The following is a 27,866-nucleotide window of genomic DNA, read 5'->3' as shown; positions in this document are numbered from 1 at the left end:
GACCGATTGTGATATCTTGAAAATTCAAAATCTCTGGTCTGGCGATCCGTCCAGGGCGTGCACCTCGTGTGGAGGATAAAGTGGCACGAGATGGACGGGTGGATACCGGAAAAAGCAGAGAAATAGAGCTTTGCCTTACGGAAGCCCCTCAGGGACTTCCACGGGACGACCTAGATTCGCCAGTGAATAACTGCCAGATATCGATGAGTGAGAGTTATCTTGGAAGAAGGAGAAGCACAAAGAATTCACTCATTGAACATTTTTTTTTGACAAATTCTACATAAAACGATGGAAGGATGTGTCTTTGCCTTCTTTACTCTGATTACCTCCATCTGTCTTTACCACGTACGTACGCGGCGTCTATGAGAAAGAAAAAGCCTCGGGAATCAGGTTAACCTCCCTGACACGGACGTGTGTGTGTGTGTGTGTGTGTGTGTGTGTGCGCGATGTTGTTTATGTAACCCCTCTGGGGACCCCGCGTACCCACCTAGCGCTTGAGGATTTGTGCAGCATCGGTTACGCAATGCGACTCGGCAAGAGGCTTTTATGTAATACCTTTTGCACGGAGAAAATATCCAGTCGGGGTGAAAAAAAATGTCTTGTTATTGATGCCAAAGGTGAGAAGACGACGACCGGACTGGATTGAGACGATGGAGAGTCGAGGTGGCAAATATCATATACTTATATTTTATATCCTGTATAGACTTATTGGTCGGTAACGGCGGTACGGTAACTCGTCATGACCACTTGTTACAGCCATCGTATCGTTTCGCCAGAATTGGACGATAGCGGAATCGGAAGACGTTGCCTGGTCTGATGAGCCTCAATGGTTCGGTCTAGAGCAGGGGTTCTCAAAGTTTTTGATACCCGAGGGCCAGTTTAGGAACCCAACATTGGACTGAGGGCCGCCAAAGGAAAAAAACCCAGAAAGAAATCCCATTTGTAATAATTTGAATGACCAGATTGCAGTTCTACAGTTTAGCGTTAAGTAATATAAGCGTTAATATAATAACGCTTTATAATTTACTGGGTAATTACCCAGTATTTTGGCCATTGTTCTTACCTTCTAATTACAGGTTAATACCAAGTAACACATTTCTGTTACCATATATTTACTGGGTCAATAGCTAGTAATTGGGGGCTGTAGCTACCTGCTTATTACCAGCTTATAACCCAATAATACACTAAAATTCACCATATAGAAACCAGGTAAATACCCAGTGTTTTTGTTTACACTTATTGGTCTGTGTCCAGTAATGTCCAATAAACATTGAACAAGCTTAGTAGCTCCTGGATTAAAACTATCAACTGTAAATTCATTGCGGGGGCCACCAGAAATGTTTCTGCGGGCCGCCATTGGCCCCCCGGGCCGCACTTTGAGAACCAATGGTCTAGAGCTTAGATCGGGCCCCGACACATTAACTGTAATTACGAGCCCGAGCCCGATTTTTAAACCCGACAATTTTTTTAAATACGTGAGCTGTAAATGTACACGTACGTCAACGTACGTGCACCCCGCAGCGTTAGCTTGTTGTACCTGCTGCAACAGTCTAATTTACAACAACAACAACAGAGGCGACGCGCTTCCTGGTTTTTAAACGATGCGTTCGCGGCCGTGGGTTTTTACACCTTCACGTGCTGTTACGTACCACGCGAACATGACGAGGGAGAAAAAACCCAAACGCTTGATCGAGGGCTCGAGGATAGTGGCGGGAAATATCGGCCCGAATGAATGAATGAATGAATGAATGAACGAGTAACACCATGTATTTGTTTTGTTCCTCAATAAATAACCCAAAAAACCGACCACAGCTTTGAAATCACCTAAACAACAAGCGAGTGTCTCATCAGAGCAACTGTTACAGACCTGAGCTTCTTCCGCCCACGCCGCACGCCACAGCACTTTTTCATCACACACGCACACACACACACACACACACGCACACACACACAAATCCGTCATCATCCAGAGAGCAGCTGAAGAAGCACAAACACACCAGACCCCCCGACGGGCTCTGCCAGCTTCTCCACCGCGCCACAGGCTGAGTCTTCGTCTGTCGCATGACAAAAACAAACGCTGGCCAAAAAAAAAAAAAAAGTAAACTGTGTGTCACGCACGCACACACGCACACCCACACCCACACACACACACACACACACACAAACACACACACACACACACACACACACACACACACACACACACACACCCACACCCACACACACACACACACACACACACACACACACACACACACACACACATACACCAGGGTTATTAAGTTCGGGTGTTTTTTAAAAGTTAGTTTTACAAGTCAACATTCTCGCTGTTCCAGCTCTTCACCAAACTCCATAGAGAAAATCAACGTTTTTAGCGCATGTTTGACACAAGAGGTTCTAGCACTATGATCATTCCCAGTTCCAGAACTAAATTCATCCCCAGTTCTAGAACTACAATCATTCCCAATTCCTAGAACTATGATCATTCCCAGTTTTAGAACTAAATTCATCCCCAGTTCTAGAACTACGATCATTCCCAGTTCTAGCATCTCAATTATTCCCAGTTCAGGCACTAAAATAATTCCGAGTTCTAGAACTACAATCATTCCCAGTTCCTAGAACTAAGATTATTCCCAGTTCTAGAGCTATGATTATTCCCAGTTCTAGCATTACGATAATTCCCAGTTCTAGAACTACAATCATTCCCAATTCCTAGAACTAAGATTATTCCCAGTTCAAGAACTATGATCATTCCCAGATCCTAGAACTAAGATTATTCCCAGTTCTAGCATTACGATAATTCCCAGTTCAGTCACTACAATAATTCCCAGTTCTAGAACTACAATCATTCCCAATTCCTAGAACTAAGATTATTCCCAGTTCCAGAACTAAATTCAACCCCAGTTCTAGAACTACAATCATTCCCAGTTCCCAAACTAAATTCATAGCGTGATCATAGAACTATGATCATTCCCAGTTCTAGCATTACGATAATTCCCAGTTGTAGAACCACAATCATTCCCAGTTCTAGCCTTAAGATCATTCCCAGTTCTAGAACTATGATTATTCCCAGTTCCTACCTCTATAATCGTTCCCAAGTTAGTAAGTTTGCGTTGTTGTTTTTTTTTTAAAGTTAGTTTTACAAGTTTGGAAGTTGTAAAAATCGACATTCTCGCTGTTCCAGCTCTGCAACAAACTCCATAGAGAAAATCGACGTTTTTTTATCGGGCGTTTGACGCAGCAGGCGCTCGTGCTCTGCTGCTGCTGCTGCGTCGTTTTTCCCGTTCGTCTCATTTAGGCGACTCCGAGTGAAGCATCTCAAACACCAAAGTCACCGAATGTGAAATCGCTGGTTTTCTCTATGGGCTTTGGTGCAGAGAGGGAAAAACCTCAGGAAAACGAGCAGCAGAGACGTCAACATGTCACAAAAACGATGCTTTTCTGCGTCTAAACGTTTTGCTAAACGAGGAGACGAAAGCAGATTAAAGGCACATTTCCAAAAAAAGTGTCGTGAGCCCGACGGGACGTTTTTCACTGTCAATTTGGTGATTAAAGATAATGTGAGAGAGGAGACACACACACACACACACACACACACACACACACACACACACACACACACACACACACACACACACACACACACACACACACACACACACACACACACACACACACACACCTGCCTCACCTCCCGCTTCAATCGAATCATCGCTCTCATCTAATCCAATCAGAGTCACTGGAGCATTTCATTCTGGAGTTAGCCAGCAGAGAGTAGATTATGTTCATGGCCTGAATCAAAGTGTTTGTTTTTGTGTGTGTGTGTGTGTGTGTGTGTGTGTGATTCATTATTTTTGGCCGCCGTCAAACACAGATTGCACGTTATGAAACAACACAACTGTGTGTAAACGGACATTTTCTCCTAAGGGGTTAGGGTTGAAAATATCGGTATTTGCTGACACAATTATCGTCATTTCTTGCGATAAACGACTACGGCGGGGGGGGAAACGCCGATATTTGAATGACCAAATTAAAGGTACACTATGTAATAAATCTAAAGCAACTGAAGGCCATAAAATCCTCCTAATATGTCACAGAGACTCAGGAATAATGTTCATATAACAAACTGAACTCACCAACAACAACAGTACAGACAAAATATTTGCAGACTGCAAAACAAAGTTTTGGCGTCATGTGGCGCCACCTACCGCCATCTACCAATCATTGCAGTCAGTAAGAGTCTCAGCTGCCGAGCAACCACGGGTTGCCAGTTACGTCAGAAAAACGAAATCTAAAAGACCTCGGTATTTTGAATTTGGATGTAGTAACCGTTTTTGGCCACATTCTTACATGTGGCACCCTTTAAGTAAACGGTCCTCGCCAGTTTTACTCGCCCGGTGGCGGTCGCTACTTCACGGCTCCTCGCGGTGGCGCCGCTCAAATGAATAAGGGTAAATTTGGTTTTCAGAGCTAACGCAGATTTAGACGTTTTTGTGAAGAAAAATGGCAGCAAAAACAAAAATGTTGCGTCCGATTGAGTTCAAACTTCGCGGGCGTCTCGCCACAGGCACGAGTGAGCGCGGTGCCGAGTTTGACCTTGTTTGGATAAATAATGCAAAAGATATCCTTGAATATATATCCTAAAAGAAGCTAGGTTGCGGTTCGCCTGCTCTACTGTAGCCACGCCCCCTCGCGCTCACGCAGCACAGTGGGCGGGGCCTTTTGGCAGAATTGGCAGTGCACTCGGCGTGATAAAAACGCAACGAGGGACAAGAACAGCGCAAAAGAAGCGAACGTCGAGGTGCAGAAAACGGTGCAGAGGAGGCCGCGCGTGCACTGATGTGATTACGAGCGTCGATGGCAAACAAACGGCTTCTCGAGTGGAGGCGATTTTTATTGAAAAGTATCTGTTTTTGCGTGGGCGTCGCTCGTAGCACAGCAACCGAGCGTTTGCTGGAGGGATTAGCTGTGTGTGTGTGTGTGTGTGTGTGTGTGTGTGTGTGTGTGTGTGTGTGTGTGTGTGTGTGTGTGACATTGAATAGAAAATAAATCATTCCACTTTGCCTCCGATTACACAAACGCCGCATCGAGGTAAATCTGTCTCTCGGGTTAAAAGCCTCATAAGTTGTGACTCGCTGCTCATTTGCATGTTTTTCTAAACAGTAAATATCAACATCATCGCGTTACGAGTCACGCGTTAACCTGCAAAAACGAAGCCGTACATATTTATGCACCGGCGGCCTGTGGGCGGACGTGGGTAAAGGAAACGCACCTAAGTGAATAATCTGTGTGTGTGTGTGTGTGTGGATAATGAGATTAGCGCCTGTGATAGAAGTGGAAATGCAGACTTCCCGTTAAAGGGCTCCACTTCCTGTTTGGCTCTGACTGAGTAAAAGCAGCAAATGGTGTATTTTTGAATCGATATTTTTAAAGACGAGAACTTGGCTCCGGCCGCTGGTTTCACTCTCTTGGCTCGACGTCCTCTTTTTCTGACCGACTGAGGACGGAGACGAATAAAAGTTTCCTGAATCGGAAACTTTTCAAACGTCCATTTATTTCCGGTCATTTACCTCACACTGTGTTTTCCAAACCTCCTATCTGGGGAACCATGTGTTCAAATGTGTTCAGACTCATTCATCTGCACTAAAATGCTGGGAAAATCCGGCAAATTCTATTGGCGACGCCCCCAAAGTTCTACAAAGTTAGTGCTTAGTGCTAGAACTGGGAATGATCATAGTTCAAGGCACTGGGAATGATCGTAATGCTAGAACTGGGAATGATTGCAGTTCTAGAACTGGGAATAATCATTCGTTCTAGGAATGACCTTTGTTCTAGGAACTGGGAATGATCGTAATGCTAGAACTGGGAATGATTGCAGTTCTAGAACTGGGAATAATCATTCGTTCTAGGAATGACCTTTGTTCTAGGAACTGGGAATTATCGTAATGCTAGAAGTGGGAATGATTGCAGTTCTAGAACTGGGAATAATCGTTCGTTCTTGGAATTACCTTCGTTCTAGGAACTGGGAATTATTGTAATGCTAGAACTGGGAATGATCATAGTTCTAGAACTGGGAATAATCTTAGTTCAAGGCACTGGGAATGATCGTAATTCTAGAACTGGGAATTATTGTAGTGCCTGAACTGGGAATTGTCGTAATGCTAGATCTGGGAATGATCATAGTGCTAGAACTGGGAATAATCTTAGTTCTAGAACTGGGAATGATCATGGTTCTAGAACTGGGAATGACCTTGTTCTAGGAATTGGGAATGATTGTAGTTCTAGAGCTGGAAATAATCGTTTGTTCTAGGAATGACTTTTGTTTTAGGAACTGGGAATTATCGTAACGCTAGAACTGGGAATGATCATGGTTCTAGAACTGGGAATAATCTTAGTTCTAGGAACTGGGAATGATTGTAGTGCTAGAAATGGGAATGATCTTAGTTCTAGAACTGGGAATCACTGGGAACCATTGTAGTTCTATCTTTAATTCTATTGGCGACGCCTCCAAAAACCCACATCTCAACCCGTCCTCCGTGGCCTTGTACGTCATGTTTGTAGCTCAGGAGTTGGTTGTTGTTGTTGTTGTTGTTGTTGTTGTTGTTGTTGTTGTTGTTTTTTAACCATACGACACAAACGTAAGTCCAGTATCTTCTCACTTTTTTTTTTTTTTTTTACTATTTTAACTGTGAAATATTCCGTGACGCCGGCTCGTCTTTGGCACCTCTGCCGTTTCTGGAGCTGTAAAGGTTTTGTCCTTTTGCGGTTTCTCGTGGCAAAGACGCGACTCCCCGCTGTGTTTGGAAACGGACGAATGCTGAAACGGCGACGGCTCGTGGCCAAAAACACCCCCCAAAACGATTGGCTAACGCTGCACATTTTTGTTGTTGTTGTTGTTGTCGTCGTCGTTCCATTAATCTTCATTTTTCTTTATTCGGTTTCCGACGGGAGTCTTTGGTTTTCAAAACATTTTGCTGTGGAGTTGTGTAAACCATCTCGCCCTAACAGGGGGGGTCAATGTCTGTAAACGGACACCGAAAACAAAGCTGGTGCCCGACGCTAACGAACGTCTGAAGCGCGCCAATTACAGGCGGTGATGAAACGCGACATAATGACAGTGTAAGTCGCAGCATCCGCAGATGGAGGGGGGGGGGGGGACATAGTCTGACAGTGACGTATCTGTTCGCCGACATCCGAGTCCCTGCTTTGGTTCCCCAGACGTTTGTTTGTGTTAGCTTTTCAGCGCGGCGACGTGAGCCTAATTACCCGGCGACATGTGTTGTTGTCAGATCACGGCCCGATGTTAGGACTTTATTAAACAGCTGACGGATGTCGGAGAGACGACCCGAGCAGAGGGCTTCACATTCGGCTCTTTACTCAAACTGATGGAATAACCCGATGAATGACTTGGGAAACGGATTGAACCAAAAAGTGATCTGTATCTCTAGATAACATCGATACGTTGCTTAGATGTTGGATCTTTACCGGAATCTTCATCGTCATTGGACTGTATTTTTAGTCACTGGGAATGATTGTAGAGTTAGGAACTGGAAAACAATCATAGTTCTAGAGCTGGGAATGAACTCAGTTTTTGAAATGGGAATTATCGTAGTTCTAGAACTAGAAGTTATCTCACTGTTAGAACTTGGAATGATCTTAGTTCTAGGAACTGGGAATTATCGTAGTGCCTGAAGTGGGAATGATTGTAGTTCTAGAACAGGGAATGATCTTAGTTCAAGGTACTGGGAATGATCGTAAATCTAGAACTGGGAATTATTGTAGTTCTAGAACTGGGAATGAACGTAGTATTCAAACTGGGAATGATTGTAGTTCTAGCACTGGAAATGATCATAGTGCTAGAACTGGGAATGATTGTAGTTCTAGAACTGGGAATGAATTTAGCTCTCGGAACTGGGAATGATTATAGTTCTTGAACTGGGAATGACCTTTGTTCTAGGAACTGGGAATCACCGTAATGCTAGAACTGGGAATAATCTTAGTTCTATGAACTGGGAATGAACTTGTTATAGGAACTGGGAATGAGTGTAGTTCTATAGCTGGGAATTATCGTAGTGCTAGAACTGGGAATGATCGTAGTGTTCAAACTGGGAATGATTGAAGTTCTAGCACTGGAAATGATCATAATGCTAGAACTGGGAATGATTGTAGTTCTAGGAACTTAGAATGATTTTAGTTCTTGAACTGGGAATGAATTTAGTTCTGGAACTGGGAATGATCTTAGTTCTCGGAACTGGGAATGATTATAGTTCTTGAACTGGGAATGCCCTTTGTTCTAGGAACTGGAAATTATTGTAGTGTTCAAACTGGGAATGATTGTAGTTCTAGGAACTTAGAATGATTTTAGTTCTAGAACTGGGAGTGAATTTAGTTCTGGAACTGGGAATGATTATAGTTCTTGAACTGGGAATGATCTTGTTATAGGAACTGGGAATGATTATAGTTCTATAGCTGGGAATTATCGTGGTGCTAGCACTGGGAATGATCATCGTGAGAGAACTAGGAATGATCTTAGTTCCCCTTCCGTCTCCTTCTGGTCTCTTCTCTTCTGCTTCCTAAATCTGTTTGATTCCAAAAACAACTCAGAGGAAACAGACCTGAGACTTTTAAACAAGCTCATTTCAGAAGTGGAACTTTGATTTCTAAAACATCAGAGTGCATCTTTATTTAAAGGCTTTAAAGTGAGTTTTTGGTCACTTAGCGTTCACGAATTACGGCGAATAACTGCTTTATATTCTCGTTTCCTTCTGTTGTCTTGGTTCTGGCATGTGTGACAACAAACGAGACAAACGAGACCGCTCGGCTCTGAAGTCCGTCCAACAAAACCGTCCCCCCCCCCCCCCCCCCGCCTTTTGTTTTCATTGTTTCAAGTTCCACCAGATTAACACTGATCCTCCCGAAAACTGTCTGACTCGACGCTCCCACAAACGTTCCCCCGGCGGCGGCGATACAGCGACAGACGACACCGTCGATACACGACTGAGAGGAAGTGAAGGCGAAAGAGGAAGCGCATTTCTGCAGCGTTGACCAGTCCTTTTCTGTTTTTGTCCCAGAGGGAAGATCGATATGCAGAGACTCTGAAAACAGCTGAGTCAAGGCATATATACAGTATATATATATATATATATATATGTACTGTATATATACACAGGCTTTTTTAAGTTGTGGAGATCCTGACCCTCAGTGTTTTCCGAGCAGAGCTGATGCTAAAAGATGACGTCGAGTCACGAGCGCGACGTCCGACGCAAGAATCCAACCGAACAATGTCGGAAACTGCCGATCAGTTTAAATCAGGGGTTCTCAAAGTGTTGATACCTGAGGGGCAATTTAGGAACCCAACATTGGACTGAGGGACGCCAAAGGAAAAAAAAACAGAAATAAATCCCATTTGTAATAGCATTTTAATGACCAGATTGCAGTTCTACAGTTTAATAGTAATATTAGTAATATAAACGTTAATATAATGTAATTTAAGCATTGATATAATAACGCTTTATAATTTACTGGGTAATTACCCAGTATTTTGGCCATTGTTCTTACCTTCTAATTACAGGTTAATACCAAGTTACACATTTCTGTTACCATATATTTACTGGGTAAATAGCTAGTAATTGGGGGCTATATATATATACATATATATATATATATATATACTGTATATATGTACATATATACAGTATATATATATATACATATATATATACTGTATATATGTACATATATACAGTATATATATATATATATATATATATATATATATATATATATATATATATACATATATATATATATATATATACTGTATATATGTACATATATACTGTATATATGTACATATATACAGTATATATATATATATACATATATATATATATATACTGTATATATGTACATATATACTGTATATATGTACATATATATGTGTATATATATGTATATACGTATGTGTATATATGCATATATATGTGTATATATATATATGTGTGTATATATATACGTATGTGTATATATATGTACATATATATGTACGTATATATATATATATATATGTGTATGTATATATATATACACATATATATACGTACATATATATGTACATATATATATACGTATACATATATATGTGTATGTATATATATATATACGTGTATATATATATGTGTATGTATATATATATATACACATATATAAACGTACATATATATATGTATATATATATATATATACGTATACATATATATATATGTATATATATATATATACGTATACATATATATGTGTATGTATATATATATATAACCGTTGCTATTAAAGATAATCGTCTGAGACTAAAATACTGCAGTTCCCATGATGCCGTGCTGCTTTCCCGACACCATTAACGTCCTTTGGTTATTGTCCTGAACGAGCGCCCCCTTGTGGCAGAAATTGTTCACTTTGCTTTTCATAAATGAGGCCGTAAAACGTTTTAAAGAAAATTGACTTTTGGTTGAAAAGTGCAGCATTTATCGTGTTTCTGAGAACAATGAAATATCTAATGTCTACTAAAAAAAACCTTTTATTTACACGGTTATTTTCACTGTGCCTAACTCTACTCATATTTTATTTATTTTGTCTAAAAAACATTGTATTTCCTGTCATTTTGAGCTCACTTAGCTTTTAAAAATGACTATTATTTGCAGTTTAAATGAAGAACTTTACATGAAACTACATTTTAGATGCTATTTCAGGGCATTTTGTCACATTTATGTGATTTTGAGTAACGACCCTGCAACAATGAGCCACTTTTATCTTTGCTTTTCACAAATTCTACATGAACTTTGAGGTCCAAACTAAAAATAAGACATGTTTTTTCACCATATAAAGAGATTAAATGTACGAAAATGTCAGGACAGGAGGTTTAAAAAAAAAAAAAACAAGAGGAAAGAGGATTTTGAGTCAAACGTCCAGCTCTGACCACACGGCCATTCATAAAAAAAAGACACGCCCCCTTTTCCTCATCCGCTCAGTCAGGGCGTGGTCAGCGGTGATGATGTCATCGCTGAGTTTATAAAACAAACACAAACACAAACACTGATCTGAGAACAACATCAGGGGGAAAAAGCCAGGAAACAAAGCTCCATGTGAATAATTCACTATTGACTCAAGTGAATGAATGAATGAGTGAATGACAGTGGACACATGAACGTCCACTAACCCCAATCTAATTAGCTCCATCAGTGGTGTGTTAAAATGCCCTCTTGAGAATTGGAAATCCGCCCTTTTGTTGTCACGGACGTGTCAGGTTCACCACCGTGCTCGGGGTCAAAAGGTCACAAGTTTTTTTTTTAAACTGTTCTTTAAAAATAAATACATAAATCAATAGATAAAGGTGAATAAATAAATAAATCAATAGAAACAACACGTGCGTCTGAGATGAGCCGCTAACAGCGGGGAACAGCAGCAATGTTCATAAAATGACAATGACTTTATATATATATATATATATATATATATATTTTAATATTAATTTACTGAGGTCAGGCTGTATAAATACCCCGTTTTACGCCCTTTAACTGACGTAAAGTTTTGTATTTGAACGCCTCCCCATTGACCCTTTTTTTGTCAAACTGATGCGTTTGATGTCGAGAAACAATGCAGGAAAACACAGTTATTATACTGCTATTATTATTCATAATAATATGAATAATATTTTAACTTCTTCTTCATATACCTGCAAGATAATTTACTATTTTTTTGTGAATGATGGTGTCGCATTAGCCTCATTTTAATGCTAACTTCTTCTTTTTCCGTGCTAGCGGGTAAATACTGCGTCTTACGCACTTTTTGCCTACGTAAAGTTTCATTTTTAACATAGCTTTAACTTTGTTAGTGGGAAAATGTTGCGTTTTGTGCACTTTTAGCCTCCAGTGAACCTGTTTTTAAGTATACGCAACAAGAAATTGTCACTTTATTTAACATTATTGTTATTATTAATAGTTTATAGCTAACTAACTAACTTATTTTGACTTTTAATCGAAGAAATTGAACTGTTCTCACGTCCAAAGTGGGAAAAAAACACAGTGTTTTACGCACTTATGTCACCGTATAAAGTGATGGATTTATCATGTCCGTGAACGCATCGTCGCGTCAAACGTTTCCTCCCGTGTGAAAATGATGCGTTTGAGGGTAAAACAAGGCGGAAAAAGCGGTATTTTTTGTGATGCTTTTTTCCATGAATGGAGGAGAGGAGGAAGAGGAGGAAGAGGAGGAGGAGTGACTCACCAATTCATAAAAGTGGAGTCTTTTATTTTGTAAATTCTGACTCGGCGCGAGAAGAAAAACGCAGTAAATAATAATAATAATAATAATAATAATAATAATAAAAATAAAAAGGATGTACTCACCCGCAGCGCAGTGAATTGCGTCAGACACGCAGAGAGATGCGGGAGTTTGCGTGGAGATGATCTCTGTGTGTGTGTGTGTGCGTGTGCGTGTGTGTGGATTCAGGAGGAAGCTGAATAATAATAATAATAACAATAAAAAAAGTCCACTGAGTCCGTGCGTCCGTGGATTCACCACCGATGATGATGATGATGATGATGATGATGGACCAGAGTCTGCGCGTTCATGCGCGTGGGAGTGGATGAAAGTGTGTGTGTGTGTGTGTGTGTGTGTGTGTGTGTGTGTAGGGAGGGGGGAGAGAGACACGCGGGTGACGTGAAGGAATGACAGTCAGTGTCTGAGGACAATGAGACAGACAGAGTGAGACAGAGAGTGAGACACAGTGGGCTTCCGTAGTGTCCGCGACTGTGGAAGAGAGTGTGTGACAGTGTGTGTGAGAGAGAGAGAGATAGCTGTGGAAACGCCTTTTCCTCTCTCTCTCTCTCTCTCTCTCTCTCTCTCTCTCTCTCTCTCTCTCTCTCTCTCTCTCTCTCTCTCTCTCTCTCTCTCTCTCTCTCTCTCTCTCGCGCACTCTGTCACGGTTTAACACGCTGTCTGATTCGCCCAAAGATCGTCTGTGAGGAAACGACCTCTCACTCCTTTCAAATAAAACAGCACTTTGTCTCATAACCACAACACGGGAAGGAAAACAAGTGAACACATACAAACACAACAAGTTGTTTTATTGTAAAACATAATTTAAAAAAAGTAGGAATTGTTTGTATAACCAAAAAATGAAAAAAGAGTCACAAAGAGTTATAAAATTGACATTTTTGTTGTACTTCCTGTAAAGACCCACATGAACGTGTCGCTGACACAGGTATCGCGTCTGAATAGAGCAACTGATGCTAACAGAATGCTAACAGAGTGGATGCTGAACTCTCCAGACTTTAACCTAGCTGATGGCAACAGAATGCTAACAGAGCGGCGGATGCTGAACTGTCCTGACTTCAACCTAGCTGATGCTAACAGAGCAGATGCTAAACTGTCCTGACTTTAACTGAGCTGATGCTAACAAAGCGGATGCTGAACTGTCCTGACTTCAACCTAGCTGATGCTAAGAGAGCGGATGCTGAACCGTCCTGACTTTGACCAGCCTAATGCTAACAGAGCGGATGCTTAATTGTCCTGACTCTAACCTAGCTGATGCTAACAGAGCGGATGCTGAACCGTCCTGACTTTGACCAGCCTAATGCTAACAGAGCGGATGCTAAATTGTCCTGACTTTAACCTAGCTGATGCTAACAGAGCGGATGCTAAATTGTCCTGACTTTAACCTAGCTGATGCTAACAGAGCGGATGCTAAATTGTCCTGACTTTAACCTAACTGATGCTAACAGAGCGGCGGATGCTGAACTGTCCTGACTTTAACTGAGCTGATGCTAACAGAGCGGATGCTGAACTGTCCTCACTTTAACCTAGCTGATGCTAACAGAGCAGATGCTGAACTGTCCTGACTTTAACCAAGCTGATACTAACAGAGTGGATGCTAAATTGTCCTGACTTTAACCTAGCTGATGCTAACTGAGCGGATGCTAAATTGTCCTGACTTTAACCTAGCTGATGCTAACAGAGCAGATGCTGAACTGTCCTGACTTTAACCAAGCTGATACTAACAGAGCGGATGCTAAATTGTCCTGACTTTAACCTAGCTGATGCTAACAGAGCGGATGCTAAATAGTCCTGACTTTAACCTAGCTGATGCTAACAGAGCGGATTCTGAACTGTCCTGACTTTAACCTAGCTGATGCTAACAGAGCGGATGCTAAATTGTCCTGACTTTAACCTAGCTGATGCTAACAGAGCGGCGGATGCTGAACTGTCCTGACTTTAACCTAGCTGATGCTAACAGAGCGGCGGATGCTGAACTGTCCTGACTTTAACCTAGCTGATGCTAACAGAGCTGAAGCTGGACTGATTAAAATCAGCTTTAATCCCCGAAGCTAAAGTTCCCTTTCAACATTCGTTAAACTTAACCTAAATTTGCTGTCGTCTCGCGTCTGTGGATATTTTGACAAGGTTGGAATGTAAATAACTTTTTATATATTAAAAAAAAAAAAAAAAAAAAAACTTGCATACTGCATCTTTAATAACATGACTCAAGTGCTGAGGGAATAAAAAGAACAGAGTGAGACCTCTGTTTATTCGTCACCTCTGATTCAGCTGGTTCTCACACACACACAGACACAGACACACACACACACACTCACATACTTGCACACACTCATTTTTCAAAGCTGATGTCACCGTGTTATCCGGTCTGTGAAAAAAAAAAAAAAAAAATCTAACGCACACACACAAATACAGTCTTTGATAAAGTCACAGTCTGTATTTTTCAAAACGTCCCTTTTTAGCTTATTAGCATTAGCCACTTTTCGGTTAAGCATGTGATTCTGGGTCTTTCTATGCTTTTAAACTGAAGGGGGGAAAAATCAGTCTGCCTTAAATTTAGTTAAGTTAGTTTGTATTTTTGCTTATTAGCTGCGGATCACTGAGGCTAATACCTAATTAGCTTTAGCAATAAACCGCAATAAAAACAGATACAAATATTCACACAAAACGTTACGCTACGTTACATTTTGCTGACTTTGTTCGGACACCGTGAACGGAAATGACGTAACGTATGTTGTTTTCGCTGCGTCCGTCATCTGACGACGGGCTATGTCGCGCTAAACTGTCGGAACTGACAGAGGGAGCGTTTGTGTGTATACAGCAGCAGAGCAGGGGGCGGGCGGGGACAAGAGATCTACTGCTCAAACTTTGCTAAGTACATTTTTTTGAAACATTTTTGAAACTCTTTGTGGACGCTTCTTTGTGTTTCGCGTTTGCGGTCGCCTCGCTTTGCTGCTAGCTTAATGTTGCCGCGCGTCTGTCTTGACACTTCCTGTGTGCAGCGGGGGAATGTCACCGAGCAACACGAGATATAAATGCTAAAACTGAGACGATATTTAAGTCTTTGTGACAACATGACGTTTTTAAATGTAACAGAGATTTGTTTTTGTTAAGAGTTACGTACTACAGCTTTAAAAAGGAGCCGTAATGGCCGCCCGGGAATATAAAACGACTGTTGCGGTTGAAACAAAGCCCTCACAGTGTAAACGTCCTCTACCTGTGACGGAGCCGAGTCAAACCGAGTCCTCTCACCGGCTGGTTTCACCGAAACAAAAGGCGTTATTGTTGCTAATGTATGCAAATGAGCACAGTCATTTTGCAACAGATGCTCGACAGAGGATCTGCAGTCTGTCTGCAAACATCAAACGTTTCAAAGCGAACGAAAGTGAAGCATTCTGGGGCAAAAAAAAACCACACGAAACACAGAGCGGCAAACGCGGATTCTGCTTTTCTAACTCACACACTTTTCACATGTCGGACGCATGAATAGCTCTCAGCGGGCGACGCATGAGTCAGTCCATGATCTCTGGTTGCCTGGGAGGCCATATGTTGGCGATGCATGCTGGGAGTTCTGGAAATAGTCTCAGGATGAAACAGGCGAAACGAACGACGACGACGTGGTCTCTAAAAACAAAAGACAAACACGGACACAAAGTTATGTTATGTTGTGACAAAAATGCTGTTTAGTTTGAGTCAAGTTAATATGTCATTATTGAGGTTTGGATTTACAACGTATGATCTGTTTCCATGACGACTGACGCGCTTGTGACGTCATGTTTACGTTAAAATGAGTCTCTAAAGTTAAACGCTAAACTTTAAAAAACAGAGGCACACATACGTAGTACACAGGTACGCTACTTATTTGTAGCACTGCTCTTTTCGTTTAATAAACAGACCGGTCCAGTTCGACTGTAGGCGCGCTAACGGAGCTAATGCAGCTAACGGAGCTAATTGGTAAACGGTGCCTGGACTCTGATGCCGCAGCACGAAAAACTGCGTTACTTTGCGACTCATTTTAACAATCCTAAACGTGACGACCTCGTCGCATCGTTTTTCCGTGCAAAAAAATGACAACAAATCAGTCGTTTTGGAGTCATTTTTGACTCGCGGCTTCTTAAATGTCAAAAATTAGCTAACATAAGACGAGCGTTTGGAAATAAAGCATCTTGAGCTAATTGATAACGCACTATTTTCTGCTCGTTGAGCGCAGAAAGTAAACATAAAAGCAGTACTTACTGTTTTCCTGTCGTCTAACCAGCGCGCTAACCGGCGCTAAAGAAGCTAACAGAGCTTACTGGTAAACGGTGTCTGGACTCTTGTGCCGCGGCACATGAACATGATGTCACGCGTGTCACGGAAACGCATCATGCGTTAACCATCCTGGCCGCGCCAGTTCGACTGTATGGCGCGCTAAAGGAGCTAACGGCGCTAACTGGGAAACTGTGCAGCGGCACTGAAAACTGCGTTACATTAGAGAATCATTTTAACAAATGTGGAGTTGCTTAAAACATGACGTCACGCGCGTCTTTTTCCGGTCAGTCGTCACGGAAACAGAAGAGAAGCTAGGTCACATACTGTGTGTGTGTGTGTGTGTGTGTTCTTGTACTTGCGGCATACTGAGGACCAGTGATGGGGTTTTTAACCAACAAAGTGAGGTCATTTTTACAAAGTGAGGACATTTTGGCCGATCCTCACTTTGTTTTCATTCAAATCATTTCCTTAGGTTGTAAACATGCTATACTTAACAGAGATCCTCAATTTGATACAGCCCTGGTGGATTCACACACTTTCTGCTCTGGGGCTCCACCTGCAGACATGTTATGGTACTGCACCCAGTAGTTCTTTATAGATGTCATCATTTATGAAGTAGATATTTGTAATTGTGTTGATTTATAAGGTGGAAATGCTGGTCCTCACTTTGTCAACACTTATACCCGGTCCTCAGTATGCAGCAAGTACAAGAGTGTGTGTGTGTGTGTGTGTTCTTGTACTTGGGGCATACTGAGGACCAGTGAAGGTTTTTAACCAACAAAGTGAGGTCATTTTTATGGAGTGAGGACATTTTGGCCGGTCCTCACTTTGTTTCCATTTGAAATCACTTCCTTGGGTTGCTATAACATGCTATACTCAATTTGTCAGAAATTTTTTTTGTCAAATTTTGGGTCTTTTTTTTTTTTTTTCAAATGTTGAACGACATAGTATAATATGACTTTAATGTCAAATTTTGGACCCCAATTTTTTTTTAACATTTTTTTTAAATTTTGGTCGACATAGTATAGTATGATGTTTTTGTCAAATTTTGGATCAATATTTTTTTGGTCAAATTTTTTTTAAAAATGTTGGTCGACATAGTATAGTATGACGTTTTTGTCAAATTTTGGAGCAAAAATGTTGGTGAATTTTTTTTTTTTAAATTTTGGTCGACATAGTATAGTACAACGTTTTTTTCAAATTTTGGGTCTTTTTTTTTTTTTTTTAATTTTGGACGACCTAGTATAATACAATGTTTTTGTCAAATTTTGGACAAAAAATTTTTGGTCAAATTTTTTTTTCAAATTTTGGTCAACAGTATAGTATGATGTTTTTGTCAAATTTTGGACCAAACATTTTTGGTCAATTTTTTTTTTCAAATTTTGGTCGACAGCATAGTATGACGTTTTTTTAAAAAATTTTGGACCAAAAATTACAACAACAAAAAAAAAAACGAAAAAGTTTTCCAGTTTTGCTCTAGGGCTCCACCTGCAGACATTTTATGGTACTGCAACCAGTAGTTCTTTGTAGATGTCACTCAAGTAGATATTTGTAATTGTGTTGATTTATAAAGTGGAAATGCTGGTCCTCAGTATGCAGCAAGTACAAGAATGTGTGTGTGTGTGTGTGTTTGCCCTAGAGCTCATACTAAAATAGTGATGTTCTTGTTTCTCATCACAAGACGCTCTGGTTTATTGGCGAAGAGAAGAAAAACCAAGAGAGGAAGTTCTTTCTAAACAAAACAACTCTGAGGAGGGAAGGAGGTAAGGGAAGGAAGCAAGGGAAGGATGGAAGGATGGAGGAGGAAACCACAGATGAAAAAACAAAGGGAGGAGCAGCAGAAGAGTGTAAAGATGGCCGTGTGACAGAGAGAGAGAGAGAGTGTGTTGTCACCGTGTGAATGAGCTCATTGAGAAGCATGAGTCTGTGGAAAGAGGAACAATGAAAACGCAGAGTCACTGAACTCTTTCATTCACAGCTCATGTTCTGCTGCTCTGGTCAACACTACTGTACTTTATGTGCATTCATCCATGTGGAGAAACACTCACTAGCTAGCTAGCTAGTGAGTTAGTTAGTTAGTTGGGTAGCTAGGTAGTAAGCTAGCTAGCTAGTTTCTGACTAAGTAACTCATTAAATTAGCCTGTGAAATTCAAGCTATGGTTCCAAAACTTTAAAAAAAGGGGTGGTCAGTTAGTTAGCTAGGTAGCTAATTCACTCAGTAAGTATCAAACTGACTAACTAACTAACTAACTAACTATCTCTATAAACTCAAGTATACTATAAATTAAGTTCAAGCTATGGTTCCAAAACTTTAAAAAAGGGTGGTCAGTTAGTTAGCTAGGTAGCTAAGTAACTAAGTAGGCTAAGTATCAAACTAAATAACTAACATGATAAAATAGCATGTGAAATTCAAGCTATGGTTCCAAAACTTTAAAAAAAGGGTGGTAAGTTAGTTAACGAGGTGGCTAAATAACTATCAAACTGACTAACTATCTCTATAAATTCAAGTATACTATAAATTAAGTTCAAGCTATGGTTCCAAAACGTTTTAAAAATGGTGGTCAGCTAGTTAGCTAGGTAGCTAAGCAACTAAGTAAGTATCAAACTGAAAAATTGACTGACTATCTCTATAAATTAGCCTGTGAATTTCAAGCTATGGTTCCAAAACATTTGAAAAAGGGCGGTCAGTTAGTTAGCTAGGTAGCTAAGTAGTGACATAAGTTTCAAACTGAATAACTAACACTATACAATAGCGTGTGAAATTCAAGCTATGGTTCCAAAACTTTAAAAAGGGTGGTCAGTTAATGAGCTAGGCAGCTAAGTTATTATCAAATTGACTAACGAACTAACTATCTTGACTGACTGACTAACGCGATAAAATAGCCTGTGAAACTCAAGCTATGGTTCCACAATTTAGTATCAAACCGACTAACCAAACTTAGAAAAAAAGGGTTGTCAGTTAGTTAGCTAGGTAACCAAGTAAGTATCAAACTGAATAACTGAATAACTAACACGATAAAATAGCGTGTGAAATTCAAGCTATGGTTCCAAAACATGAAAAAAAAACCTATGGGTTAGTCAGTTAGTTTGCTAGCTAACTAACGAGCTAACACATTGATGGTCTAATTAACTCATTAAACTCACCTGTCAAATCCAAGCTAACTTAAGAAAACTGAAAACTGCTTGGACAAACTGAATATAATTACTTCATTTAATTAGAATAATGAAGTAAATAAAAAGCAACAGTTGTAAAACAAAGTGTGTTAGCATAACGTGTTCATTGTACTTTAGTATAAACAAAACACTTTCATTCACTTACCTCCCCGCTGAATTTAAACTACATTTGAATATTCATATGTTGTTTACGAGTGTGTTTTCTTAAGAACGTCACAAAGGAATCTTTTTCAAATTTGATGCGAACATTCACTTTCTCTTGAGGATGAAATTATGAAACTCTGGCTGTTGAAAGCTGCCTCATAAGCAGCAGATCATGTGGTCTGTAGTGTTTTTGTGGCAGTGGGTTTGGAAACGAACCGTCAGGATTGCACATGATTTAGTCATATTGTCGGCGTTAATGGGCTAAAACATGGCAGCAGCAGCATCAGCTCCACTGTGTTGATGGTTTTTTGTCACCGTGGCACCTTTTCCCTGATCCAGCGTCGTCTTCCTCGCCGCCTTCCAGCCGGTGTCTCGTATCATTAGTCATTGTGTCGTCTTCTCTGGCTGCAGTCATCGCTCACTGCCTCGCTCTGCTCTTAAAATCCGCCTTTTCATGGATACTTTTTTTATATGGTCTTTTTGGAAAGTGTGCACTCGTCTTCATTTACCTGAAATCTATATTCAGCATCTTTTCTCACGGACGCCACGTTAGTCCGACTAAAACTGGACTTTTGAAACACGCGTAAATATCTTAGTCTGACTGAAAACCGAACTAAATCGGATTTCTCAAAGTCGGACTGCGATTTGGGCGTTTACTTGACCCCAGTACTAGGCCAAATACTGGGTATGTTCCACAATATTTTGAACTTGAGGGACGGCAGGAAGACCTGAAATGGCACCAGGCACGATAACGACTAGCTAAGCCAGAAGCCGCCTAACGGAGGCATATCGCCACCTAGTGTAAGTACGAAGACATGTACTATTCTCCGATTGTGCCGTCTGTTAGCGGAAAACCCGCCTTGCAAGATCAGGGTCACCGGCCCAGAGTCCTAAGAATCGGGAGGTCTCGCAAAGAAACACGGCGTTAAAATCAAGGCAGCGCTAGCATTTTTTTTTTTTTTAGTCGTACATCGTGGCAGGGTCGGCAGAAAACCGTTGCGGGATGAAGCGAAGAAGAGGAAACGACAGTGTGACAGAGTAAACGACCTCACGACTGGAGCTCGCCAGCGCCGTCGAAAACGCACGTTAATGCGTTAGCGGTGTCGATGTTAACGCGCATTAACGCATGACGTGATTCCATGGCGCCTGACTGGAAAAACGCGCCTGTGCAAAGTCATGTTTACGGTGCCGTTGCACTGAAGTCCAGGCACCATTTACCAGTTAGCGCCGTTAGCTGTGTTAGCTCCTTTAACGGCGTTAGCGTACTCCTACAGTCGAACTGGAGCGGTCTGTTCATTAAACGAAAAGAGCAGCGCTACGAATAACCAGCGTACCTTTGTACTACGTATGTGTGCCTCTGTTTTTAAACGTTAGCGTTACTTTAGAGACAAATTTTAACGATCGGGAGTCACGTAAACATGACGTCACGCGCGTCTCTTTCAGGTCAGTCGTCGTGGAAACAAGTCAGGCGTTAACGTGCGTTGACGCCATTAACGCGTTAACGTTCCCACCACTATTGAAAACAAATGCACGGGGCCAGAAGAGTGGAAGCGTTTATGTTAGCGTCGTAAAAGTACGTACTCCGAAACTGTAGGGGGAGCTCTATAGAGGAAAAAAACGGAAAAAGCGGCCAGACTTTCAAAGTCCCGCTTTCAACATACTATATCGTAGAACCTGACAACCTGACCTGAATCTAAACCTTTCTACTGCCCCCTGGTGTTTTATGGAAACTGTCACACATCGCAATAAAAGCACGTAAAATAGGTACGATGATCGGATTCTGTACCTGATATGGAGATTCTACAGTGTGCTAATTTTATAATGCTATATTTTATTAAATTGCCTGTTTTTTTTTGCTGTACCTCTATGGATTCGAACACATCGATATATGAACTTCCTGCCAAAATGGTGGTGTTGTATAGTCGCGAGACTGCGTGACGCTGTACCATTTCTGTGGTACTAGGCCTGGATAGGACTGGGTCTGGGTCTTGGTCCAGGATCATGACTATGGATGAGTCTCTTTCCAAGTGAAAGGGGAAGAAGGCGCCAAACAGAGATGTGCAGAAGGATTTACGACTGATTAAAAATATGATATTAAACATTACAAAAAATATTGTAATTTAAAAAAGGTCTGAATTTTAGTTAAAAGTCGTAGTTAGTTGAAATATTACAAGAAAAAGGTTGCAATATCGCATAAAAGTCGTAATATTAGATGAAAGTTGTAATATTACAAGAAAAAAGTCACAATGATGCAATAAAGACGTAATATTACAAGAAAAAGGTTTCCATGTTCCAAGAAAAAAGTCACAATGATGCAATAGAGACGTAATATTCCAAGAAAAAGGTTGCCATGTTCCAAGAAAAACGATTCAGTGTTACAAAAAGTCACAATATTACAAAAAGTCACAATATTACAAAAAGTTGCAATATTACAAGAAAACGGTCGCAATATTACAAGAATACAGTCTCAATATTACAGAAAAACAGTGGCAATATTACAAGAAAACAGTCGCAATATTACAAAAAAAACAGTGGCAATATTACAAGAAAACGGTCGCAATATTACAAAAAAACTGTAGCAATATTACAAAAAAAACAGTGGCAATATTACAATAATACGGTCGCAATATCACAAAAAAAACAGTGGCAATATTACAAGAAAACGGTCGCAATATTACAAAAAAACTGTAGCAATATTACAAAAAAAACAGTGGCAATATAACAAGAAAACGGTCGCAATATTACACAAAAAAACAGTGGCAGTATTACAAGAAAACGGTCGCAATATTCCAAAAAAACTAGCAATATTACAAAAAAAAACAGTGGCAATATTACAAGAAAACGGTCGCAATATCACAAAAAAACTGTAGCAATATTACAATTCGAACATCGATATATGAACTTCCTGCCAAAATGGTGGTGTTGTATAGTCGCGAGACTGCTTGACGCTGGGCGGCGAGGACAATAATCCAATTAAATGGCGCAGTCGAGCTACAGCCGTAGCTCAAAGTGAGCGTAAATGAAAGGCTTAACTCCGGCTAAGTGCAGACTCTGCGGTATCAGAGTCATTATCCACGGGAACAGACGGACGCCGCGACACCGTTTAACGCTTTCTGCCACTTTCACCTCCGTGGGCGGATGATGGCAACGGGGGATTCTGTTATTATGAACATTAGTCGCTATTATGGCCTTTTTAAACGGATAGAATGAGAGAATCGGGCGTATATTTGTCGCACCCGCAGTTACGCTTCGTTTCGGTGAGTAATTTGTGTTTATTACATCTTGCCGCACATCGGTCACGTCGACGTTAAAGTCACCACGGAAACCAAAATAATGACTTTGATAACTGTCACTTTCAACTTTCATTTAAAAAAAGAGTCTAATTTGACTGTGGACACCTGGGTTTGAGCTTTTTTGCACATTGTACAAAATACGGGTTTTTAAACGTTAAAAATCGTACAACCGTCAATACCTTAAAAGCCTGTTTCAGTCGGTTTGAAGGAATTACCAGGATGTCCAGCAGGGGGTGCTGTTGGTTCAGCTCCAGCAACATTACTGCAGTTTATACGTCGTCGACTTCTACTTCCGCGTCACGTGCAGAACACCAAATCCGACTCCAGTCCAACTGATTGTACACATGCGTGAGTAGTCGGACTATGAATCGCATTATCCGAGCATCTTAGTCTGACTAAGACCCTGTTTTAGCCCTGCGTTATCTAACCAAATCTTCGCAATTCGTGTACGCCTTTTCGGTTCTTCATCATAGACGACAAAGTAAAGAACAAAACTGCGGACGTAGCTTTGTACAGAGGATACAGGAAGTAGCACGAATTAAACAGATCAGATCTTTTAAATGACAAAAATCTACTTTAAATGTTTACCAAGTTGGTAAGCTGTTAGTTTAGCGGTTAGCTCCGGTTAGCAGTCTTTGTAGGCTACAGAGGATACAGGAAGTAGCATGAATTAAACAGATGAGATCTTTTAAATGACGGAAAATCTACTTTAAATGTGTTCTTTATTTTAGAGAGCGAGTCACACGTTTGCGTCGAATATTACATATTTACTTCGTGTCTGACGCGTGTGATAATCGCCTCAAACGGATAATGAAGATGACGACGTGTCAGCGTTGTGTTTACAGACCGTGAAACATGGTCTTAAACACAGACCGTGAGTCTGAACGTCCTCGGGCTGATTTGAATCACTCGCTCCTCCTGCTCTAAATGTGTCGCAGACGGTCGTGACTCCTCGCCATTGTTGGCTAATTACATCCCAGCGATGTTGCCTGGTGACGGATAGAAAGGATTTGCGCCGGTTTCATCACCCAAAAAAATAAGAAAAATTAAGAGTTTGCCACATGTAACGCGACTATTAGCATGAAAATAAGGGAGAAATTACGCACCGAAATCCTTCATCTCTGGTGCTTTATTCCCGTGTTTGAAAGCTCCCACATGAGGCCTCTGAATTAGGTCTGGGTCAGATAACTGCTCTCCATTACCAGCGCTCTCTTAATTATAGCGTCCTCTCAAGGCTTGTTAGCCGGGGCCACGATTGAGATTTCCAATTACAGCCAATTACAGCCGTAAAAGCCTCGTCACGTTAGATGTCGCTCGGAAAAAAACCTGCACATCGGCTCGATGATCGGAGCTCGAAATGGCCGCCGTGTTTTTGAGGGTTTTGTCTGAAAAGTGTAGACAACGGTGGGAATTTACTGGAATTTCTGTGGTACTAGGTCTGGATAGGACTGGGTCTGGGTCTTGGTCCAGGACCATGACTATGGATGAGTCTCTTTCCAGGTGAAAGGGGAAGAAGGCGCCAAACAGATGTGCAGAAGGATTTACGACTGATTAATCGTAATATTTATAGAAATATTACAAAACATTACAAAAAATATCGTAATATCAAAAAAGTCTGAATTTTAGTTAAAAGTCGTAGTTAGTTGTAATATTACAAGAAAAAGGTTGCAATATTGCATAAAAGTCGTAATATTAGATAAAAGTTGTAATATTACAAGAAAACGGTAGCAATATTACAAGAAAAACGATTCAGTGTTACAAAAAGTCAAAATATTACAAAAAGTTGCAATATTACAAGAAAACGGTCACAATATTACAAGAATACAGTCGCAATATTACAAAAAAGCAGTGGCAATATTACAAGAAAACGGTCGCAATATTACAAAAAAACAGTAGCAATATAACAAGAAAACGGTCACAATATTACAAAAAACAGTAGCAATATTACAAGAAAATAGTTGCAATATTACAAGAGAAAAGTTGCAATGTTACATTAAAAATGTAATTTAACAACAAAAAGGTTGCCAAATTACAAGAATACAGTCGCAATATTACAAAAAAACAGTGGCAATATTACAAGAAAACGGTCGCAATATTACAAAAAAACAGTTGCAATATTACAAGAAAACGGTCACAATATTACAAGAAAACGGTCACAATATTACAAAAAACAGTAGCAATATTATAAGAAAATTGTTGGAATATTACATAAAAAATTTAATTTTACAAGAAAAAGGTTGCCAAATTACAAGAATAATACAGTCGCAATATTACAAAAAACAGTGGCAATATTACAAGAAAACGGTCACAATATTACAAAAAAACAGTAGCAATATTTCAAGAAAACGGTCACAATATTACAAAAAAACAGTAGCAATATTTCAAGAAAACGGTCACAATATTACAAAAAAACAGTAGCAATATTACAAGAAAATAGTTGCAATATTACAATAAAAAAGTTGCAATGTTACATTAAAAATGTAATTTTACAAGAAAAAGGTTGCCAAATTACAAAAAGTCGCAGTGTTACAAGAAAAAAGTCGCAGATGTGAAGAATGCACGCACACGCCACAAACCTTAACCTCCACAACTAAATTCCTAACCCTTAACTTAAACCCAATACTAACCCAACTCTGAAACACACACACACACACACACACAAACACACACACACACACACACACACACACACACACACACACACACACACACACACACACACACACACACACACACACACACTGACAGTTTCTACACCTCGTGTCCACGATCCGTCCCACACACACCAACTGTTCATCAGCAGATCCATCCATCAGTCTGTCAGCTTCGTGGTTACTAAGCAACACGTCGTCATCGTTAGCCAACTGTCAAACATCGCCTGTGTGAGCGTCTCACAGCGCTGCTGCACGTGGTTCAAAAGAGTCCCAATATTACAAAAAAAAAAAAAATCATTTTACAATGAAAAGCTGCAATATTACATAAGAGTTGTAGTATTATGAGTAAAAAGTCGTTATAATCCAAGTTTTTGCGTAATTTACAATAGAAATCCTGATTTGAATCATATTTGTGTAAAATCTGAATGAATGCAGACTTTTTAACGCAGTTTTTAAACCTCACCGTCTCACTTTATGGTAAATCTCAGTAAACATTATGAAAGCCCCCCCCCCCCCACGCGTCTCAGACTTGTTTTTTTATTCTTGTCAGAGCTTCATCCTCCTCATCTTCACCTGTAATTATCCCTCTCTCACACACTCATTAATAACTCCTCCTCCTCATTAACCAAACCAGCACATTTACCTCTTTCCTTTATTTCATTTCTTCCTCCCTCACATTTTCCCAGACTCCTTCATTTCTACCCTCTCGGTTTTTTCCCCATCACACCTTGCACCTCGTCCCCCCCCCCCCCCCCCCACCATAGAAATAAGAACCCATTAACACTTCAACACCTCTGTGTCACATTCTCACTCTCTGCTTCAGTCGAGGCGCTGACGAACACCTGTAACCAGAAGTAGAAAGTCGGTCAACAAAGTCGGTCTCTGTCTCCTCTGTCGAATTCTGTGATTATTATTCTATTCTATACCACGTGTGTGTCAAGAAGTCAAGATTTATGTGTTTATGTTTTTACCTAACCCCAGACATGGCATATGGGTGGGGGGGGGACTCTAATTTATGGACACAAACTGACTTATTTTGCCACAGAATGCGAATTGGTAGCCATGGAATCAGCAACAAAATTTACTATTTATTGGACACAAGGTACTACAAAATACTGCTTAGTCTCCATGAAATACTAGTTAGTGGCAACTAAATACTGCTTTGTGGCCACAAAATACAAATTCATGGACATAGTATTTTGTGGCCACAAAATACGACTTAGTGGTCACAGATGAATAATTTGTAGCCAAAGAATATGACTTAGTGGCCACAAAATACACAAAATACAACAGTGGCCACAAATGACAACTTAGTGGCCACAAAATACACAAAATACAACTTAGTGGCCACGATTTACAACTTAGTGGCCACAAAATATGACTTAGTGGTCACAAATTAATAATTTGTAGCCAAAAAAATATGAATTACTGGCCACAAAATACGACTTAGTGGTCACAAATAATTTGTAGCCAAAAAAATATGAATTACTGGCCACAAAATACGACTTAGTGGTCACAAATGAATAATTTGTAGCCAAAGAATATGACTTAGTGGCCACAAAATACACAAAATACAACTTAGTGGCCACAAATGACAACTTAGTGGCCACAAAATACAACAGTGGCAACAAATGACAACTTAGTGGCCACAAAATACACAAAATACAACTAAGTGGCCACAAATGACAACTCAGTGGCCACAAAATACACAAAATACAACAGTGGCCACAAATGACAACTTAGTGGCCACAAAATACACAAAATACGACTTAGTGGCCACGATTTACAACTTAGTGGCCACAAAATATGACGTAGTAATCACAAATTAATAATTTGTAGCCAAAAAATATGAATTACTGGCCACAAAATTTGACTTTGATGTCACAAATTGCTAGTCTTTTGATGAGAATAGTGTTATTGACATTTATATATTACATATTATTTTATTTATTTTATTTTATTATTAAAAGGAAATGATGCGAGAAAATTGTACAAACCTGCACTTTTAATGAGTGTGAAC

The 27,866-nt window shown here is 40.2% G+C and overlaps 1 protein-coding gene across 1 annotated transcript in view; it reads right to left on the bottom strand.

The window, feature by feature from the left end:
* Positions 1-12,524, bottom strand: part of pea15 (proliferation and apoptosis adaptor protein 15) — a 53,367-nt gene extending 40,843 nt beyond the window's left edge. The window contains exon 1 of the mRNA XM_083910199.1: positions 12,402-12,524. The gene's annotated coding sequence lies outside the window, so the exon portion shown is untranslated. The remainder of the gene's footprint in view (positions 1-12,401) is intronic.
* Between the last annotated feature and the right edge of the window lie 15,342 nt (positions 12,525-27,866).

The sequence above is a fragment of the Microchirus variegatus genome, assembly GCF_963457635.1.
Source record: "Microchirus variegatus genome assembly, chromosome: 2".
In the NCBI taxonomy this organism is placed as follows: Eukaryota; Metazoa; Chordata; class Actinopteri; order Pleuronectiformes; family Soleidae; genus Microchirus; species Microchirus variegatus.
This window is presented reverse-complemented; position numbering and strand designations above follow the sequence as displayed.